The sequence below is a fragment of the Mus caroli genome, unplaced genomic scaffold (assembly GCF_978045245.1).
Source record: "Mus caroli unplaced genomic scaffold, Mus_caroli_1 scaffold_8, whole genome shotgun sequence".
Classification (NCBI taxonomy): Eukaryota; Metazoa; Chordata; class Mammalia; order Rodentia; family Muridae; genus Mus; species Mus caroli.
This window is the reverse complement of record NW_028227263.1, coordinates 61,173,776-61,193,091: the sequence shown is the minus strand read 5'-3', so window position 1 is coordinate 61,193,091 and position 19,316 is coordinate 61,173,776. Positions and strand designations below refer to the sequence as shown.

The 19,316-nt window shown below is 36.6% G+C and overlaps 1 pseudogene; it reads right to left on the bottom strand.

The window, feature by feature from the left end:
- Positions 1 to 3,351: 3,351 nt before the first annotated feature.
- On the bottom strand, positions 3,352 to 18,544 carry LOC110288582 (vomeronasal type-2 receptor 116-like; annotated as a pseudogene).
- Positions 18,545 to 19,316: the final 772 nt, after the last annotated feature.

Below are 19,316 nucleotides of genomic sequence, written 5' to 3'. Positions count from 1 at the left end.
GCCATTTTTGTTAAATAGGCAATTGGTATGAACAGATAACATTTAGCTGTCTTGTTGGATGAGTAGTTCCCATGAAAGTCCCTAAACAAGAGGGATTGATGCTAGTCATCATTTGAAACTTGAGAGTGTACCTCCATAGCTGAGGATGGTTTCAACTCAGGTAATTGATCATGTGGAGGTGGAACTGGTGTGGGGTAGAATCTAGCATTCACACATACTATAGTCTCTTTGGCATGAGCATGTATTCTTCAGGTTAAGACAAACATAGACATCATGCTACCATTATTAAAATGTCATCAGTGAAATGAAAGTCAAAGAATCTTGAGATAACATTTTAAACTTGCCAGGATGGGTAAAATAAAAATATCTGAATTCGTAGCACATGATGTCAAGACCAGGTAAAAAGAGAAAACACTCCTGCATTGCTGGTGGCAGTTCAAACTTGTAGGAGCTTATTGGAAATCAATTTGATGTTTTCTAAGAAAACTAGTAATATGTTGACCTAATGACCCAGCTATAACCCTCCTAGGAATATACCCATTAAACCCCACTGTATCACAGAGAAACTTGTTTATCTCAGCTTCATTCATAATACCCAGAAACTTGAAAAAAGCTACATTTCTGTCACCTGAAGAAAGAATAAATAAAATAGGGCACACCTACACAAAACAATAATATTCAGCTTTCAAAACCCCCACATCTTGAAATATTCAAGCAAATGAATGGAATTAGTATACTATCCTGAGTGAGATGGATGAGAGACAGAAAGGCAAGGATCTTATGTACTCATTTATAGCTAGACATTAGCCATAAATTTCAGCATAAACATGCTACAATCCACTGACCTAAAGAAACTGGTGATAAGGAGGTTCCAAATGAGATTGTACAAATATTACACAAAAGATGTAACAAAATAGTCTTAGGAAGTGAATTAAGAGAGATAAAGGTATAAACGAGAGAATAAAGGGGTCAGGGAATGTTGCAAAACTATGGGTAGAGGAGTCAGAAAAGCCTGAGAGTGAGAACTGAAATTGATGAGGGGTACTCTGGGACAAGACGGAGGCCTGAGCAGGGTGAGGATACAGAGAACATACAGTGATGTCCCTAACTGAGATTCTAAGAAGAATGGGATATAGAAACTAAATTGGCTGCCTGCTGTAGTTAGGCACAATTTCTAGAGGAAGGAAAGTAACATAAATCCACACAGGGAACGTAGATGTACTAAATATTTGTCATACTTATTTGCAAGGATAAATATGGAGCATTGTGGGAAGCCACATAAGCCATTACAAGATAGCACTGGCTACTGCTGGCCACCACCCATAAGTCTGGGTAAAGAAGCAATGTGCTCATGTGCAGTATACTTTTTGCCAAATCACTGCCTGGCCGGAGGTATGCAAATGAGGTACTGAAAGTATAACCAATCGGGTGTAGACACGCCTCTCCTAGGCCTATATAAGCAGCACCAGTTCTGGGGCTTGGGGTTTTTCGCCTCTGCAATCAAACTCTCCCAATAAATGTGTGCAGAAGGATCCTGTTGTGGAGTCTTTTTTGCCTGCGAGTTGGGCGCTCACAAGTGGTGCCGAATCCCAGGACGAGACATCTTCAGGCACAAGCAAAGACCCCCCCCCACCCCATTACAGGGAGGATTTAGAACTGCATCATGGGGAGAAGAAGTGTACCAACAATAAAGGCTGTTGAGAAGGATTCGACTTCGTGGATTCAGAACTCTTCAGCTTGGAAACGGAGGTACCAGTAAGTAAAAAGAAATTAATGTAAGTCTCTGAGAGGTATGCTTTCTTTCGGAATACATCTGGTAATTGTTGCTAGGGTTGGGTTGCTTGTTTTCTTTCTTGTCCTGATATTGTGTTATTGTCTTAATTTTCATCTCCCTGGACACGAGTGCATCTTCTGGGAATAGCTTGGCAGATACATACGATCATAAAGAGAGTGTAGATAAATTCATGAGTTCATCTTGGGACTCAGAATTTCACGTAGATAAGTGAGTGTCTCAAGAACGCTTTCGTCCAGGACGATCATGGGTACTGGCCAGTCTATGCAGTTAGTAGGGCTGGTGCAAGCCTTGCTTAAAGAACGAGGTCTAGACTCCAGCTGCATATGTATCAAAAGATGGCCTAGTCGGTCATCACTGGAAAGAGAGGCCCATTGGACACGCAAACTTTATATGCCCCAGTACAGGGGAATGCCAGGGCCAAAAAGTGGGAGTGGGTGGGTAGGGGAGTGGGTGGGAGGGTATGGGGGACTTTTGGGATAGCATTGGAAATGTAAATGAGGAAAATACCTAATAAAAAGTAAAAAAAAAAAAACCAACCAAGAACGAGGTCTAAAGATTTCTGAAAGTATAGTGAGAGGGTTCTTAAAAGAGACAGACAGACTTGCTCCTTGGTTTGCCCCCACTGGGTTGCTGACAATACCTAGTTGGGAAAAGTTAGGGAGAGATATAGCAAGAGAGGAAGCTGAAGGGAAAGTGAAAGCAGGAATAAGATCGCTATGGAAGTTGATTAAGGCTTGTATCCAGGATAAGAAATGTGAACCAGCTGTTAAGGAAGGGCAGCGACTTTTGCAGGAGCACCAGGAAAGCATGTCAGAAACAGAGAGAAATGAAAAGGAAGGAGCACGCAGAAAAATAAGTAAAGGAAGAGATATAAAAAGAGAAAAGGAAAAGAAACCAAAATATAGAGATTCAAAAGATAATATAAAGAATGAAGATCGAAAAATTAAGTCAATTTACCCTCCTCTCGAGGACTTTGAGTTATTAGAATTATCTAGCTCGGAGGACTCGGAATTATCAGCAGGGGAGGAGGAAGATTTGGAGTAGACTGCTGCAGAGTATGAGGCAGAAAGATATGGTCCAATAGGGAGGAGTCTCAGTGCTCCCCCACCACCTCCGACTTATACAGAAAATAAAACAATTGGTAATGGCCACTCTTTTTGCACTCCTAGAGGGTTGCATAAAATATGTCAGGCTTTTCCTGTTTTTCAGGATCAAGCTCAACAGCGATATTATGAGCCAATATTGCATAAACAAGTGAAAGATTTAGTAGAGTCAGTAAGAACCTATAGAGTCAATGCCTCTTTTACTCAGTCCCAAATTGATAGACTGGCTCACCATGCCATGACTCCTTCTGATTGGATAAGTGTGGTAAAGGCATGTCTTACGATGGTACAGTATCTAGACTGGAAGTCTATATGGCATGATCTATGTTTGAGTCAGGCCCTTGCTAATGCTACTGCAGGGCAACCAGCATGGAGCTTTGAAATGCTTACAGGTCAGGGTATATGGACAAACAATCAATTAGGATACCCAGTGCAGGTCTATGATCAAATCAATTAGGCAACAGTGAAAGCTTGGAAAGCATTGACTAATCGAGAAGAGGTATCTGGTAATTTGACAAAAATTATTCTGGGAGTTAATGAGCCGTTCTCTGAATTTGTGGCTCACATGATGGAAGCAGCCGGACGTATATTTGGTGATTCTGAGGCCACAATGCGGCTAAAATGAACAACTAGTTTATGAGCAATGTACCAAAGAATGCAGAAATGCTATCACACCTTAGAAAGGGAAAGGACTACAGTCGTGGATGAAAGCCCGTAGAGAAATAGGAGGAGCCCTTTCAAATGCAGGGCTGGCTGCCACAGTTCTGATGGCACAAAATAAGGAATAACCTGCTATAATTGTGGACAAATAGGTCACATGCAAAAGCAGTGTACAAAGGGTAAAAAGAGTAGGCTTGAGAATAAATATTATCTCTATAATATTAATAAAAATAATAAATATTTAATATTATTTATAATATAGCAATATATTCTTTAATAATAAAATATTTAATAAATATTAAAATGTAAATAAAATATTTAATAATAAAATAAATAAATAAAAATAGATAAATAATAATATTATCTCTATAATAATAAATATTATCTCTGATTCTGTTTATGTGGTTAATGCTGTATTAACATTAGAGACTGCCGGAAATTTTAAGCAGTCTAGTCTAGTATCTGAAATTTTGATGAAAATACAGGATTCTATTTTTATGCATGAGCACCCCTTTTATATTCAACATATTAGAGCACATACATCATTACCTGGACCTATGATTAAGGGAAATGCAATTGCTGATTCAGCCACCAGAGATATGATTTTTGCTATCACAAAGTTCTATAGAAGGTGCTAAGAATTTTCCTCAACTTTATCATGTCCCTGCTTCTACATTGCGACAGAAGTTTAAGCTTACACGAACAGAAGCTCAAGATATTGTCGTACAGTGTGGTAAATGTGTAAAATTTATTAATGCACCTTCCATGGGCGTTAATCCTCATGGATTGCGACCCCTAGATGTTTGGCAGATGGACGTCACACATATCCCAGCTTTTGGTAAATTACAATATATACATACATGTGTCCATCAATACCAGTTCTGTGTCCTACATGCCTCTCCCTTGATGGGGGAAAAGGCAGTTCATGTCATATCCCACCGCTTAGAGGCTTGGGCTGCATGGGGCAAGCCCCTGCTGCTAAAGACAGATAATGGTCCTGCATATACCTCTTCTAAATTTAGTCAATTTTGCAAACAAATGCAAGTGAAACATATTACTGGGTTGTCCTATAACCCACAGGGCCAAGGCATCATTGAAAGAACCCATTGTACTTTGAAACAATATTTGCAAAAACAAAAAGGGGGAATAGAGGCTATGACGCCAAAGATGGCTCTATCCCTTACAATATTTACTCTTAATATTTTAAAATTGGATGATGCTGGAAGATCACCAGCCAAAAGGCACAGACAATGGCCTCAACTACCCAATGAAATGGTCAAATGGAAAAATACCCTTGATAATAAATGGTATGGCTGGGATCCCATATTAATCAGATTCAGGGGAGCTATTTGTGTTTTTCCACAGGGTGAAGATAATCCACTTTGGGTTCCGACACGACTGACAAGAACCGTGAAAGATCAAGATGAATCCCAAGATGATCCTGTTATTTCTACTCCTGATGATTGAGACAGGGATAAGTATACCTTTGTGGGCCGTAGTGAGATCATGGCCAGTACCCTTACAGGTACATTCCAATTCCTCTACCTTGCCTTTGTTTTTTGCAACTGAATGTTTTTTGGATGCGCCTTGTGCACGACAAACTCCACAAGAGCCACGGGTGCATAATAGTACGAGTTTTCATTTACATTATATACTATGCTTTGTGCATAATGTGGATAAACCTTTTACACCTTGTATGTTTTTAAAGAAAAAGATTATCTCTACTTGGGCAGATCCCATTAGCCAAAATAAAGTGAGCTCTGGAGTGTTACTTAATGCTTTAACGCAAGTTGTTCAAGGAGCACAATCAGGCTCAAGTGATGTTAGAAATAATGTAACTTCACCTATGAACATCACCACTGTTATGATAAAGGGAAATATGACTATTCCCAAAAGATCAGGATGGCCTGTCGGCAATGCTACTGCTATACGCTGCATGTCCTGGTGTCATCCGGACCTTGCATTTCCTACAGTTTTTTCACCTTGTCAATCAAAAAATTTTCCTCGGAAAGAAATAGCAAAGCGTTTTGTTTTGTCACCTCCATTGGATTTTGAAGTAATGAATGATAAAGGAGATGCTACAGGGAAAGAAAATATTTGGCCATATTACCAATGGATTTTAAGTAATGAGGCAGGTGCTAGTACCAGTTTGTAAGCCTTTGCATTGCTGACTGAAACATTTCATGAGATATTGAATGTTTCTGCCACACTCTCCAATACCTCTGCTCATTTAGATAATGTGACATCTAATAGAGTTATCAAAAATATGACTACTTCTCCAATAGAAGTTTGTGTTAATCCTCCATTTTTCTTTATATTGGCTGAATTTCAAAATAATACAGAATGGTTAGATTGTACAAATGTCACTTGTTTTTCAACGCAATGCTGGAATGGAACCACTTTCTTAGCCTTGGTGGTACATCTACCAACCTTTGTCCCTGTGCCTGTTGGGGCAGATCCAGAGAAGTTCCCAATCATGAGTCTTGTGCGGCAAAAGAGAGATTTTGGAATCACAGCTGCCATTGTTACTGCCATTGTGGTGTCTGCAGCGTCAGTGGTTACCGCAGGAATTGTTATGGCCAATCAAGTTAATACTGATGACACCATAAGTCAGATAGCAGAAAAAAAAAGTCTGAGGCATTGCTTACCCTGCAAATGGTGGATTCTCATATTGCCTCAGGATTAATGTTAGTGAATCAAAGAGTGGATATTTTACAACATAACATGGAACCGATGATGGATGTCATACAAATGAGTTGTGTGACATCAACTTCACATGTGTGCATTACTCCCATTAGGTATATTAATGATTCTTTTATTAAAAGTACAGATTTATCGAATTAGCTGAAGGGGAACTGGTCACAGGAGCTGGAAATATTGCAGACGAAGCTGCAGATACAAATCCTGAACCATAATGGAACCAGAGTGGAACCAGTGACCCTTGGAGACTTTACCTCTTGACTTACCTCTGCATTTTCTTACTTTAAGGAATGGGTAGGAGTGATTTTGTGTGGTGCTGCCATATGCTGTGGACTGATATTCATGCTTTGGTTGGTTTGCCAATTCAGAACCCAACGTGACAAGGTGATTATAACTCAGGCACTTTTAGCCATTGAAAATGGTGCCTCCTCTGAAGTTTGGTTATCTCTGCTCAAGAATTAGTCAGCATCTGAGTTCTCTGCTCTTGTACCCCACGGATTTATGGATCCATTGCACTGGGATGAGAGAGACTCACCAATCATTGATCAGCCCTTGCACATTGCTGAGGTTTCCTCATTGTACGTAATAGGGTGATCATGATTTTCCCGCTAATTCATTCCCTTAAAACTTAGCTGGCCTCTTTTGTAGAGTTTTCCCTAGGTCATTTAGCAGTTGCTGTCACACAGCGTCGCGGTATCCAAAGACAGGCAACTTTCCTCATGCACAAACCAACCTAAGACACAGGGGCTGGTGGCGATAGGGTAACCCTATGATGGGTAAGGCTGTGACAATAGAGGAACGACCTAAAACAGGAGCCGGGGCAGATGGACATAACTGCACAGGCCTAGTCCAGCATCATTTTATTAAAATTAAAAGGGAGAGATGTGGGAAGCCACATATGCCATTACAGATTGGCACTGGCTACCGTTGGCCACCACCCATAAGTCTGGGTAAACAACCAATGTGCTCATGTGCAGTAGAGTTTTTGCCAAGTCACTGCCTGGCCGGAGGCATGCAAATGAGGTACTGAAAGCCTAACCAATCGGGTGTAGACACGCCTCTCCTAGGCAAATATAAGCAGCACCAGTTCTGGGACTCAGGGTCTTTCACCTCTGCAATCAAGCTCTTCCAATAAACGTGTGCAGAAGGATCCTGTTGTGGCGTCTTTCTTGCTGGCGAGTTGGGCACTCACAGAGCAGAGTCCGTGGGGATAGCCACCCAATGGCTTTCCCAAGTTCTATGATGGAGCCAATGCCTGCCAGTATTAATACTACTGTTATGTTTGCAAATAGGAAAGTAGCATAACTGTCTCCTTAGAGGCTTCATACAGCAGCAGATGGAAATAGATGGAGAAACTCACAACAAATATCAGGGTGAGTTTAGTAAATATTATAGAAAGTTTGAAATAAACATAGGTGAGCTAGAAGTGTCAAGGATACTACAAAAACACAAAGTCAAATAACCATGGCCTCTAGAAACACATGGAAACTAGACTACCAACTTGGAAACATACTGATGCTTGAACTAGGCTCCCTACACATGAATATCATATATACAGCTTAGTGTTCACATGGTTCCTGTCACAAGAGGAGCATAATCTATATCCATCTTGTTACTGAAATTAATTCTCATACTTGGGTGGTCACATTGGCCTTTAGCATTATTCCTCTTTTTAACAGATAGAAAATGCTGGAGCAGTATCCAAGGGGATGCTGTCCTTTCCTGATGGGAAGGGGAAGGTGTTTTAGGGGGATGAATTTGTAAGAATTTGTTTTGCAAAAGAGGAGGGATGGGGGCTGTGATAAGACTGTAAAGTGAATAAAAGGAAAGGTATTTAAAATGCACAGTATTCCTATTTTTAATAAAATTGAAGAGTACAAACATCATAATGCAGTAATCTTTAGAATTCTAAAGAAATATTCAGGAAAAATATTGTGTTCCTTGGATCTAGTATAATGAGACAAATATATAGTTCAAGAGAAAGAGAGTTTTTTATTTTGAATAAAAATATTTCTGAAAGTTTTTACTCCTTAACATGATATATCTCTTCCTTTCCACAAAGGCTTTTTCAGAACTATGTTAAATAGTGGAGAAAAAAAATCAATCTAATTATTTTGATAAATGATAACCTAACTTGGCACTTTGGAAATTTCATATATTCAGCAGGGCATACAAACAAAAGAGCAGATATCATTGTTATCCCTGAATGAATCTTCTGAGTCCTGGTCTCCAAGGCATACTACATATTGAGGGTAGGATCTGTGAAAAAAATGCATTATAAAAATAAGGACAATATTCTAATGGACAAGCAACCAGTGATACACAAAACAGAAATCTACTGAAAGACCTCGTTTCAAACAATGATATCATAATAAATGTCAATGTTTTTTTTTCCAAATAAAAAGTGTAAATGCATGATGATTTATATATTATGAAAGATAAAAATGTGTGTAAGAATAAGAAAGATAGAATATCTGGAGCAGTGTAAAGTAAATCAGTAAATTAAGAAATACCAAGTATTTATTCCATGACAAAGCAAAAGTAGAACACATAGTAGGGAATTATGCTACATTTTAAGAATTAAAATTATTACTAAATTACCTGACCTATATCTGTAGCCCACACCATCATTTCCTTAGACATATATAGTTGTTGACCACTTGGAAAATGTTCTGAAAAACTTCCTATTTTCATTTTAAGTCCATAATATTTTTGAAAATCCATGATATAAAAAATGGCATACACTGTATCCAATTTTAAATTCTGGCTCATGGTGATTAGGTCTCCAGCAGGATTTACAAATTATAAGGTCTTCAGAAAAGAGAACATATAAAGTTCATTTGTCATTTTAGGTTCAACTAGGCTTACACATTAGAAGAGAAAGTATTACATTTAGATAGTTTTCAATTTTTACTATCTTTTTCAGAATTCTAAATTTTCTTGAAGTATACAGTACTAAAGATGAAAATAAATTTCATGTAGATGTAATATTCATTCCACTTTTTAGACTAATACAGTTTTATTGCTGGATTTGTTTCTCTAACACATACACTTCTGATTTTTATGTTTGGAGAGTAATGACACGTTCTCTATGGTTTATCTGCTAATAGTGATATTTAACCACAAGCAATGGAATAGAAATTATTAATACGTGAAGTAAATGGAAAAGTACTTGATATTCCTTGGTATCTATTTAGTAAATTGATCAACAACATTTCAATAACATAAAAGAAATGCCATTTTTATTGTTATTTAATAATTTCATGAGAAAAATAATACAGGAGTCAAATATTTGGACAAAAATTCATGACTAAGATTGTGAATACTGACTTGTATAGCAATGTGGGCTGTGTCATAATTTATGACATTAACATGATCTGCCACCTATGAAATATTAGAGAACAGAAATACATTCATTCATGGGTGAAATTACTTATTAACATGGCTTCGGACCATGTGGTTCTATTAAAGAACTCAAACCATATAAATGCTATTTAGTGTAAGTCTCATTTCCTTAAAAGTTTCTAATTCCAGTTCCTTCACAGCATTCTTTGACCATGTGTCTACTTATTGCAGGAGCATCTCATGGAGTGATTGGGCCACAGCATATATACAACTGGACAATTCTTCAGCTTTTTTTTTTTTATTGCTTTTTAAAATATTTTTATTAGGTATTTTCCTCATTTACATATCCAATGCTATCCCAAAAGTCCCCCATACCCTCCCCCCCACTCCTCTACCCACCCGTTCCCACTTTTTGGCCCTGGCATTCCCCTGTACTGGGGCATATAATGTTTGCAAGTCCAATGGGCCTCTCTTTCCAGTGATGGCTGACTAGGCCATCTTTTGATACATATGCAGCTAGAGTTAAGAGCTCCGGGATACTGGTTAGTTCATAATGTTGTTCCACCTATAGGGTTGCAAATCCCTTTAGCTCCTTGGGTACTTTCTCTAGCTCCTCCATTGGGGGCCTGGTGATCCATCCAATAGCTGACTGTGAGCATCCACTTCTGTGTTAGCCAGGCCCCAGCATACTCTCACAAGAGAGAGCTATATCTGGGCACTTTCAGCAAAATGTTGCTAGTGTGTGTAATGGTGTCTTTGTTTGGAAGCTGATTATGGGATGGATCCCCCGATATGGCAGTCTCTAGAATGTCCATCCTTTCGTCACAGCTCCAAACTTTGTCTCTATAACTCCTTCCATGGGTGTTTTGTTCCCAATTCTAAGAAGGGGCAAAGTGTCCACACTTTGGGCTTCGTTCTTTTTAAGTTTCATGCATTTAGCACATTGTATCTTATATCTTGGGTATCCTAAGTTTCTGGGCTAATATCCACTAATCAGTGAATACATATTGTGTGAGTTCCTTTGTGATTGGGTTACCTCACTCAGGATGATGCCCTCCATGTCCATCCAATTGCCTAGGAATTTCATAAACTCATTCTTTTTAATAGCTGAGTAGTACTCCGTTGTGTAAATGTACCACAATTTCTGTACCCATTCCTCTGTTGAGGGGCATCTGGGTTCTTTCCAGCTTCTGGATATTATAAATAAGGCTGCTATGAACATAGTGGAGCATGTGTCCTTCTTACCAGTTGGGACATCTTCTGGATATATGCCCAGGAGAGGTATCGTGGGGTCCTTTGTCTAGTAATATGTCCAAATTTCTGAGGAACCGCCAGACTGATTTCCAGAATGTTTGTACAAGATTGCAATCTCACCAAAAATGGAGGAGCGTTCCTCTTTCTCCACATCCTTGCCAGCATCTGCTATCATCTGAATTTTTAATCTTAGCTATTCTGACTGGTGTGAGGTAGAATCTCAGGGTTGTTTTGATTTACATTTTCCTGATGATTAAGGATGTTGAACATTTTTTCACGTGCTTCTCTGCCATTCAGTATTCATCAGGTGAGAATTCTTTGTTCAGCTCTGAGCCCCATTTTTTAATGGAGTTATTTGATTTTCTAGAGTACACCTTCTTGCGTTCTTTATGTATATTGGATATTAGTCTCCTATCTGATTTAGGATAGGTAAAGATCCTTTCCAAATCTGTTGGTGATCTTTTTGTCTTGTTGATGTTGTCTTTTGCCTTGCAGAACCTTTGCTACTTTATGAGGTCCCATTTATTGATTCTCAATCTTAGAGCACAAGCCATTGCTGTTCTATTCAGGACGTTTTCCCCTGTACCATATCTTCGCGGCTTTTCCCTACTTTATCCTCTATAAGTTTCAGTGTCTCTGGTTTTATATGGAGTTTCTTAATCCACTTAGATTTGACCTTAGTACAAGGAGATAGGAATGGATCGATTCACATTCTTCTACATGATAACCACCACTTGTGCCAGCACCTTTTGTTGAAAATGCTGTCTTTTTCCACTGGATGGTTTTAGCACCCTTGTCAAAGATCAAGTGACCATAGGTGTGTGGGTTCATCTCTGGGCCTTCAATTATGTTCCATTTTTCTACTTGTCTGTCGCTATACCAGTACCATGCAGTTTTTATCACAATTGCTCTGTAGTACAGTTTAGGTTAGGCATGGTAATTCCACCAGAGGTTCTTTTAACCTTGAGAAGAGTTTTTGCTATCCTAGTTTTTTTGTTATTCCAGATGAATTTGCAGATTGCTCTTTCTAATTCGTTGAAGAATTGAGTTGCAATTTTGATGGGGATTGCATTGAATCTGTAGATTGCTTTTGGCAAGATAGCCATTTTTACTATATTGATCCTGCCAATCCATGAGCATGGGAGATCTTTCCATCTTCTGAGTTCTTCTTTAATTTCTTTCTTCAGAGACTTGAATTTCTTATCATACAGATCTTTCATTTCCTTAGTTAGAGTCACACCAAGGTATTTTATATTATGTGTGACTATTGAGAAGTGTGTTGTTTCCCTAATTTCTTTCTCAACCTGTTTATCCTTTGTGTAAAGAAAGTCCATTCACTTGTTTGAGTTAATTTTATATCCAGCTACTTCATTGAAGCTGTTTATCAGGCTTAGGAGTTCTCTGGTGGAATTTTTAGGGTCACTAATATATACTATTATATCATTTTCAAAAAGTGATATTTTGACTTCTTCCTTTCCAATTTGTATCCCCTTGATCTCCTTTTGTTGTCTAAATAACAGAAGCAATTCTTCAGCTTCTTACAGTTAGATGGTGACAAAGAAATTATAAAATATGTCCATCATAGTTGATTTAGGGAAAAATTACTACTGTAATTTGAGGGGTGTACTGTATGGATACATTGTTCAAAACCAGACATTTCAGGTTGCAGGTATAAAAAAAAATGAAAGTCCCAGTGGAGGTGTATAGCAAGAAATCTCCTATCATTGTGATCATTTCAAATTGTGACAAACTAACTCAGATTCTCCAAATGCCTTTAGATTTTCGCAGAATGTGGGCAAAATGTATGGGCAAGTTTTGGACTCTATAAACTATCATAACTTTTGCTGATGACATTATGATTTTCTTATTATTCATAAAATACTCTTTAAGATCCATGATCTTCTCAGTTTCGATAATAATCGTAAGTGATAAACAAGCAATGTGGTTTTGCATTTCTCCTCTCAATTTTGAAGGGAATTGAATTCCATGGTCATCATTTGTAATGATCAGACCTATCCAGTTCTATGTGAAATGAACCATTAGGGACACCATAGCTAGTGGTAGAGATGTGTCCTTAGGAGATATCTGGTAAAGATTAGGAAATTGTTCATTATCACTCAGACGAAGATGAAAAAGCCCACAGTAATGCTGAAACATACAGAACATAGGCAACACTATGAACATGATAGAGTGCAGAGGGATCCTTTTAATATTGGAGTGTGCTTGAGCAAAGTACAATCATGTTAGAAAGTGTTTATTTTCCATCTCATTATTACAATTATATCTACCTTTTTGTGATTCTCTAAAGAAGTATAAGTATACTAAGTCTTCTGGTATAACATTTCAAAATACTGCTGACTAACATGCCCTTTTATGATATAGCTGTTTTGCTTGCCACAAAGCATATTTATGTATTTATGCTTGATAGGTCATAATAAAAGAAACTTCTTTCTCTGCTTTTTAATTGCCTTCAAACTCAAAAAGTCTCACTGATGTCAGAAAGTATTTCCTTAAAATTAATCCATCTTGACTTACCTCAGGAATGCTGAAAATGTACAAGAATTGTCCAAATCTTGTAGATACTCTTGAATTAGGCATTGTAAGTACAATTAAATATCGTCTCTATTTTGTGCAGTAGTAATTCAGAGTAAGTTCCTCACTTTTCAAATTCAAACTAGTTTTCTCACTATTTCGGTAGATCACATAGAATATTAACTATCAGAAAAATGTTGGTAAAATGTGGCAGTTCTCATTTATTTCTTCCATGGCAAGATGAACAGAGAAAATCAAATGGTTGGTCTTGGGTTTCACCCTGCAGACAGAGAAATAGGGAATATAATTCAGAAAACTGTACAAGAAACATCCAAAAAATCCTAGAATAAAGAGAAGAAGTCAACACAAAAATTCTACAGTTATGTACTGGTTTTTACTGACAGGTAAGGGAATATAGAAAATAAATTTCTAGGATTTTATACAGCCTACAAATGCAAATGACAAAACTATCAAAAGCCTTCTACATTTTCATAATGATGGCTCAAGATATGGTTAGATGTAATCTGCGGCAATATGATCACATTGCACTTTCCCCTATAATTCATTTTACTCTAAACTTAATCTTGTTCAAAAATACCTAAAACCCAAATTTAAAATTTTTACTAGTATGTATTTAAGTGGAATATCTCTTCATACTACAAATACTATATCCACACAAGATTCCCATTTGAGATTTAAACTTGTATTAAATTTTATTGTCTCTTCCCCATCATAACCATATTTTGGAGAATCCTAATTTATTCACATTGTTCTAATATCATATTTCTTTGGAAGTAGATCACAAATCATGTATGTGCATCAATAATTCAATTTTTTACTTCTAAAAATGATTGGCTTATTCAATGCTGCTCTCATGTTTATAATAATGATATAAATGTCCAAGTATTGGTGACAAATTAACAGTGAATAATCATATACAATCTGTTTTGAGTATGTACAAAATAGCATGAGAAACATACATTGTTTTGGAAACATATCTGCTATGTAATATAAAAGGTTTTAAAGGAAGTTTATTATCTACTACTACTACTACTACTACTACCACTACTACTACTACTACTACTACTACACACACACACACACACACACACACACACACACACACACACACACATTTGTAAATGATCATGACTACAGAAAAACTTAAAAACTGAGTCATGCATGCATCCAAAATATATTTTCTACACAAAGTTTACTGTTTGTTGTTAAAGTTGAAATTCTTGACTTGATGTTTTCCTTTTAATAGTCAAAAGAAATTATAACATTTCCCTAAACCTTTCTTCTTCTGCAATACGTGAAAACACATACAGTGAAAATTCATGTAGTTAAATTGTTAGAGAGCTAGACATAAAACTTCACATACTTCTAAATCCATTCCAGTAGTGACCTGCATGATGAGCCTGGAAAGCCTAGAAGCAATCCCAAAACAAATAGTTTCATGGAAACTTAACCTCCTGGAACCTTGGCATTCCCACAGCTAGAATGCCCCAAATTTGTCACTGCAATATTGTGGAAGGTCTTGCATGCTTTTTTATAGTATTTTACTGGATAAGAGTTAAAAGTCTCAGGGCAGGCTTAACAAAATTATGCCTAGAATCTCCATTAAAGTCAGGTATTCCAAACTATATTACATATTAGGAGAAAGTTGGTGAATTTTTCTGACAAATGGAGATTCCCTACAGATACTTAAAAGAGCAGCCAAGTTACTCTCATATGCAAAAATTTACCAAAGCCTAGGAAATAGATGGTTGTAGAATTGCATTATTCATGATAAGAACTGCTAGTGAAGAATCCCTGGTGCTAATTTTCACAAGGCATAAATTGTGACTAGGGTGTGAAATCCTTACCTGTCATTAGCTGACTCTAGGCAGGGCTGTTTTATCTTTACTATAAACATTGCCTGGTTCCTGTCAATCCTTTGAAGGCATTCCTCTGTTTTGTGTCAGATACTTTGATGAACCTTGCCTGCTGTGACACCCTACTCCTTTGTTTTCTGTATTATACAGCCTGCTGTGCACTTTGTGAAAAATTACATCCAGGTACAGCACTCTGTTGTGTTCATATCTGTTTGTCACCTGTTTTGTAGCCAACTCCATGCCCACCTGTCTGGAACCCTAATTTTCCACTGATTGAAAGAGGACTACTTAGCTCATCCATGGCAGAATGGTGCTTGAATAGGGACTCCCAGACAGGTAAGACTTTATCTCTTTTTCTTCTTTACTTTTCAGGCAAGTATAGGACCTCATCTTAGTGCTGCAGACCGACTGATACAGGCTCATCAGTTTTAGGATGACTAGTAAGCTTTACCATGGGGCAGTATGACATTAAAACATGTATAGACATCTCACCAACCATAGAAAAGGCCACATTATGGCAATGAAAGGACAGAAACTCAGTACAATTTTAAGAAAACCTATGAGAATGAAAAGCTTTCTCAACAAAATCTTGTTGGCATATGCCATAGTTTCTGCATTTTGTGGCTGATTATGGGATGGATCCCCTGGGTGGGGTAGTCTCTGGATGGTCCATTATTTTGTCTTACCTCCAAACTTTGTCTCTGTAACTCCTTCAATGAGTATTTTGTTCCCTTTTCTAAGGAGGAATGAAGTTTCCACACATTGGTCTTCCTTATTCTTGATTTTTTGTGTTTTGCAAATTGTATCTTTGGTATTCTGTTTCTGGTCTAATATCCCCAGGAGCTCATGTTTCTAGCTGCATATGTAGCAGAACATGGCCTAGTCGGCCATTGTTGGGAAGAGAGTTCCCTTGGTCTTGCAAACTTTATATGCCCCAGTACAGGAAAAGTGCGAGTGGGTAAATAGGGGAACAGGTCAGGGGAGGGTATAGGGGACTTTTGGGATAGTATCTTAAATATAAATGAAGAAAATATTTAATAAATTTTGAAAAAATAAAAAGCTTTCTCAGGGGAATAAAGTTCCATGTTTTGGTTTTAAAATCTGGTACACTCTAGGAAGGATTGTAAAAATCCCTCAGGAAACAAGAAGGGCCTTATTCCAGGTCTCTGCCCACACTGTGGTGAAGAGAATGTTGGCGGAATGAATGTCAATCAAAGTCCCATTGGCAACATACTTTTAAAAGAGAACACTTAGACATATTGTCTCATTAGCTAGAAAATTTTGAAATTAAAATTAATTACAAATACCATTTCCTTATATATGATAAGGCTTATATGAAATATCTTGCTTATCACAGGCTAATGGGAGATGGGCAAATGTTTTTCTCAAGATTTACTTGTTCAAACAACTCAACTTCCTGTACATACTTCCTCATCTCTATCTCAACATTTGGACTTAAGGAGCATCTCCTCCATCCTACACTTTACTATAAATACTGATTTTTTTTTATTAAATACTCATTTTCTCTATTATATTATCCCCATAACTCTACCAATTTCTTCTAAATATTTTTCTTTAATCTACTCAAAAGTCACAAATATTCATCATCACCATTTTTATTTTATTCTTATATATTCTACTGAAAGGATAATAGAATCTTTAACTAAATGTGTCAATGTTACTGTACAAATCTCTCTCTCTCTCTCTCCCTCCCTACCTCCCTACCTCCCTCCCCCCTACCTCCCTCCCCTTGCTCTCCCTCTCCCTCTCTCCCCCCCCCCTCTCTCTCTCTCACACACACACACACACACAAACAGAGAGAAGAATGATGTCATTTTTAAGGTGATATTGAAACTTTAAAATGTCATTTTTGATAAATGTCCTTCAATATTGTGAAGAAATTATCACATTGTCTTCAACATAAATTTCAAATACAGTAACTACATTTAAAAAGATGTTACATAAAATGTATATTAATTTATATAAAGTATACACAATCTTTATAAATCCAAACACCCTTAATAGTATAAGGATAAAAGAAATAAATTTAAATGTTGAATGAGTATAGTAGATGAAAATATATAGTAATATTGAGAAATAAAATTCTGAATTCTATAAATGACAGTCTTGGTAATGGAAAATTCTGTACCCATTGTACTCCTCTCTCAAATTTGATAAGGTATCACAAACATCATATTTTATTCTAGCACTTAAAAATAGAAATAGCAAGTCGTAGTTTGTAAGGGCATCTTTCAATGAAACTAATTAACAAGTTATCTGTTGAAATAGGGAGATGCTTCATAAGTTTCTAATTTATAAATTTACATACGTTTCTGATATTTGTTAGTGCAAAAAAATATGTGGCAATGTCTTTGAAACAGAATGTAAAAGAAAGGGAAGAAAATTCTCCTTGTGAGAAAAATAGTTCTCTTAGTATTGACTTCTACTGTGGGATTCATAAATCACAACATTTTGAAATTATAATAGATAGATTATTTGAACAAAATCTGTATGTCTTCTTAATACACATATCCAAATAAAATAAGGGCAGATATCCAAATAGGTAATGTATAGGACTTGGACATCCATGCTGACAGATCAAACATTAGCAGACAAATAAAGAATACTTTATTGTAGTCTCTATGAAATAAGCAAAATCAATGTTTATTCTAATTTTCTTAGGTAAATCCCAGGACAAAATAAGTTGGAAATTGGCAAATTAAGGGAGTCTCTCTAGTAGCATTGTCAATACCATGGGTCATTCTTTCAGCATTTACCTAGAAATTGTGACTCAAAAATGAAAAAAAAAAAAAAACTAAAGACAATAAGGTACACATAAAACAACGAGAATGGGGAAAATAATCAGCATTGAAACATAAAATAATTTTTGGATATCTACTAGAAAGTGAGAGCCAGAAGACACATGTATCATTGTCTATATCCCAGCACCTGTAGAATGCTTTGTATCCTATGATAAAGTAAAATATGCTAATGCAGTATGCACTTACTTCTTCTCTAGATTCCAACTGAAATAATCATTCTTCACGTAACCATACTTTGTTTAAATAGAAAAGAAATGAATAGATTCTTTATCTCCTAGATAATTTTCTGAGTTTTTTATTCTTCTACCTGAGCAAAATGCAGCATATACAGTCATATAGACAGAATCTCTATAATTTTCTGAGTGTTTTTATTCTCCAAAAGCATCTGGGGTTACTCAAATGACAAAAAATAGGGGAAATCTTCAGAAACCAGAAGACAGAGATCATAGAAAACATCTTTTTCCTGTCAGTACGATTTCTATCTGAGCAAAATGCAGCATATACAGTCAGATAGATAGAATCTCATGTATTAATATTTTGTGAACCCAACCAACTGCCACAATTTATTGCTGTACTTACTATGAAAGGACAAATATACTTTTCTTAGCAATTTACTTTTTAGTTCTTTGTTTGCCTCTGGAGGATTCTGATGAACTCTATGGCTTTGGATCACCATCTGAGTTCATATATTCAGTTAACAAATAAGGGGTAATAAGTTTCTTCATTGTTATACTTTCATCCATATACCTTATGATTCCATCCATGTTAGAAGACATGAAAATAAGGCATGGTTCCTCTTGGGCAAATTTTCTAACAAGCCTAGCTCATTAAATCAGTTTTCTGATGACCATTTAAAACAGTTAACTCAGATTACATCAAGTACTCCAAATGAGCTTTACTAGAAATTTTTCCAATGACTCCAATTGAAATCAATTGAACTCAGTAATAAACAACTTAACAATATCATGCAATACCTGCATGTGTCCCCATCACATGTAGATATTAATTTTATAACTATTCTTTTGCAATGTCTTCTTATTTATTTAATTCATAACTATGAATTGAATTACTTTTGCGTTAGTGTTATTGAAGAATGAATAATTTGAATATAAACTTTTCATGATCTTAGTATGTAAAAGCTGATTTTGTAGGAAAGAAGGGTAGTAAAATTTTATTATGTGTTAGAAAACAGTTTCTAAAATATATGGGTTTTGGAATTCATTTGCTT